The sequence below is a fragment of the Pinus tabuliformis genome, chromosome 5_1 (genome assembly GCF_031772625.1).
Source record: "Pinus tabuliformis cultivar Carrire ecotype Pingquan chromosome 5_1, CPIR1, whole genome shotgun sequence".
In the NCBI taxonomy this organism is placed as follows: domain Eukaryota; kingdom Viridiplantae; phylum Streptophyta; class Pinopsida; order Pinales; family Pinaceae; genus Pinus; species Pinus tabuliformis.
The window spans coordinates 641,493,562-641,497,792 of record NC_142305.1 but is presented as its reverse complement, the minus strand read 5'-3'; the positions used below and the strand labels follow the sequence as shown (position 1 = coordinate 641,497,792).

The 4,231-nt window shown below is 31.2% G+C and overlaps 1 pseudogene; it reads right to left on the bottom strand.

Moving 5' to 3' along the window:
- Positions 1-3,184: 3,184 nt before the first annotated feature.
- LOC149166621 (germin-like protein subfamily 3 member 2) lies at positions 3,185-4,025 on the bottom strand (annotated as a pseudogene).
- Between the last annotated feature and the right edge of the window lie 206 nt (positions 4,026-4,231).

Sequence of the window (4,231 nt, the reverse complement as noted above, 5' to 3'; positions counted from 1 at the left end):
CAATGAACTATTATTGGATTTAATGGAGGTGGAATCCATGATGGAACATATGTGATTATTTTATTATTATTTGAGTTAATAAATAAATTGCTTGGAAACAATTTAAATATTACAAGGCTTCTTACCAAATTAGAAAAATTTGTTTGTAGTTATGTCCACATGATGGACCTTCCCTAAAAGTCTCCTAAAAAAATCCCTAGGAGAAAATAATTAAAAGAATTTGGTTTAACATAATGGGAGAGAAATATTATGTTAATCGCTTAGTTGGAGAAAAATACTAAGTGGGGTTGAATAAAGCACTATGGGAGAGAAATGTGTGCTTTAAAGAAAAAGAAAATATTTTTTTCGAAAAAAAAAACTAAAACAGAAAGGTCTAGGAAAAGGCTCGTAGACCTTAAAGTAGGACACTGTTAAAATCTTCTTGGAAGAAATCTATAAAAGAAATCACCTAGGAATCAAAGAGGTTGATTGATTCTTGAGGGCAAGAAACTCTTAGCTCTAGGGGAATTGGAAGATGGAAGCTCGTGGTTGGGAGGAACGTGCTCAGTTCTTGATTACTTCCTCAACAATAATTATGGTTAGATTCCTTTTTATAATTTATTATCGATGTCAAATGGTAAATGATATGTAGACTGTAGACTAGTAAAAGAAATGATTTTCATATACATTAGTATATGTTTTTATTTATGCGTGCATAGTACAAATATCCTTAATTTGTTAATGATAATTGTATGTGATTTTCTTTATACATGCATGGAAAATAGATCATAAAAGCATTTTTTATATACAATTTTTTTTATGCATACAAGTAATGAAATAGGCAAGTACTGGAAGCCTTATATGAATAAATGTGCATAAAATATCATTTTGTATACATATAGTATATTTTTGAACTTAGTACTGAGTATATGGTACATGCAAATTTAGATTTTCTTCTATTCAATGTCTACATGCGTCTAAGAGGAGGAAATAATAGATTCAGGTTGTTGAGAGGATTAACTATAGAAATAGGGGAATAAAGGATCTGTTATAGTCATAAGCGTACTGATCATTATTTAATTGTAGAAGAATATTAATGAATTTTATACCAAGGAAACCTATGGTTCTGTTATTCACATTTGTTATATATTAAATACTGGTACAAGATAGATACAAGATGGATATTGTATTATGTAGAATGTTAAAAAGACAAAATTAAGTATGATTTTATTAGTGTATGCATAGGGAAAAGTTATTTTAGACATATATGTTTATCAAAGTCTTAAAATTAAATACCACAAGGATTTCTTAATTTACAAGACTATAAAAATACATAAATATTAATTAATGAGTATATGGAAGAGATTAGTAACCAAATTGGAAATCACTGATCCAAGAAGTAAGAATGAATTGGGAAGTGGTAGACAAAAGAATTAAGTATGGAAACATGTAGAATATTTGGGGATGTATATATATTATTGGTGTAGATCATAGATAACAATGTTTTAGTAGAATTCATATATGAATAAATCTTAGATAGGGAAACACACACTCGTTACTTCCCTGAGAGTTTAACAATTTAATATTGTATCTGGAATTTTAATGTTAGCTACTGAATTAATTCTGTAAGAACTTTAGAAAAACCCTTAAAACTAAGAAGAATACTGTGGACACATATTGACGACTAGGTTAAGTATTTCGAATAATAAAAAGGAAAATACACATTTCAAGAATTGTGTACTAGTGTAAGGAAAAAAAACTTTGTTGTAGATCCAATTAAGCAAGGAACTTCACTGGTGATTATAATAAATATCTAGAAAACCAGTTTCCATAAGTAAATGAAGTCTGGCAAAGGAAAGGGTACAATATGAAGTAATAAAGCATCTAAAAAGTCTAAATATTAGGGACTAGGTTAATCACAAGGCTAACAATGAACCCAAAATTATACCATTGAATGCAATATTCAATTACACAAAGGAAATATGGCGAAATTATCTACCAACCAAACTAATTATACAATATAAAAAATTATAATAGAAGTTGATCTTTATATATATAAATCCAAGTAATTGTAAGTCAATGTCTTTTCCCATATACAGAAAAAGGGGCATGTTATTATAGAAACGTGGAAGCCATAATTCCTATTTATTAACAAAAAAACTAACAACCAACCTTGACAAAAAATGAAAATATTAAAAGAATTATGTATTGTTTTGTAAAGAATACATAGAAGAATTTGTGCAAGCAGAACCCTCACAAAAAACACAGGAGTAGATGTTTGTCAGGAATTTTTAGATAAAAGTTTATATACAAGCAAAAAATCCTTATTACGATACTTAAATATACAAGGATCTAAAGAGTAGGAAAAAAAAAAACCTAACCTTGTAGGGTTAGAATTGTAAAAGGAACTCTAGATTATTTTCTTTATTGGTGAATTCAACAATTCATACGATTTTCCAAATGAACATTATGCATAGAGTAAGTGCAACAAGGAACCCAACCTCATATTACAAAAAAGGGAATCAATATCCTTGCGACCTATTCCTCCATTTAGGAATTCCCAAATCAAAGGAAGTGTTTCCTTGACCATACCTACAAGGAAAATTAACAAAGAAAATTTTGTTACATATTGAAAAATAGAAAGGGAAAACTATAAGGAATTCTAGAAAAGAGTACTACATATATAATTTTGGAAGTACATGTTCCAATTTGAATTTAACCTATAGGAAACCCAAGACCAAATGATGAGAAAAGAATGGGCTAAGACCCTAATTAAATACTTTCGGAAATAACTACACAAGAATAAAAATTGTGTTAGTATAGTAGCAATGAAAAAAAGGGTTTACATACAATGACCCTAAGTGTGAAATTTCACAAGAGGAATATTTAAAAGACAATTTCCTCCAAAGAAAAATTTATGGCACAACTAAACTCATCCAATAAAGCAATATAGCTTCTTTACGCATACACTTGATACTAAAACAAGACTATAGGGCAGTGACATACCTGCTGCTAAAAAGCTCTCATGGTGGGCAAGTGAAATAAAAACACTTAAGCTTGGCTATTGTAGAAAATAAAGAAAACTATGAAACTGCCCCAATAGATCACAAATAACTAGCTACAATATGCAGGATCTGCTAAGATTCACACATTCTTTTTAACATAGTTACCTCTTGAACAAGAAAAACAATTTTTGAGATACCATCTAGACATTAGGGCCAAACTTGGCTTTCAAGGACTTCACTTCCTTTTTCCTGAGATGGAAATCCTTTTTCAGAATCTCATAATTGATCCCTGATCTAGACAAAGTGAATGGGAGCCTCTATGTTCCAAGATTCTAGTTGTTTAAGGTCCCCACAATAGTAATAGGACTACTTACCACACTCATGTGAAAGTGCACAAGTCTTTTGGGAAATGCCTCTAGTTTTGGGATGCAAGTGGGGGACATTCACAACACCATATTCAAGATCTACCCTAATGAGAGACATGCCTAGAGTGTTGAGCCCTGCAAATCACAGGGCAGTCACAGAGGTCCCAACAAATCTAGTAGCAGATGCATTTCCTGGAATCTTTATTCCTTCATAGACAAAGTCATCAATAGTGACATTATCAGGGTCCTTATAGATCAATCCATTGAGATACACAGTCTAGGTATTGGTGGATTTGAGGTCTGTCACACAAAAATCTTGCAAAGGATCAGAGTCTACATTTGAGAATACTGAGATCACAAGATTCAAAACAATAACCACCATAGTTGCTAGATATCTAAGATGACAACAACAACCACCACCATTTCCCGATATCTAAGATGACCTATTTGACATATGCCCTCCATAGATTTGGCCTAGGATCCTTTAGTAGATAAATAATTTCAAAGGATGTACTAAGTTCTTCTAAGAAGTTTGCTAGAGCAGTGAATGCATTGGTTCAATTAGGATTTTTTATGGGTCTCGTACTACTCCATCATGCATATTAGATTATGGGTATTAATGGAATAGCTAATTATGTATTATTGGGTTAAATTTACCTACCCTGCTAGCCTCCATTGTATCTTGTGGCAGTCTGGAAGAAATAAAATCATTAGGCATGAATAATCAGGACCCACTATCATTAGACATTGTAATATATTTGATGGTTGGTATAAGGGGTTGATAAGTTAATACAAATAGTTTGTCAATATTTTGAAAATATAACAAGATTACAGTGTAAAACTTGGGCCCATAGATATGACATTGTGTGGCTCATTGCTCTT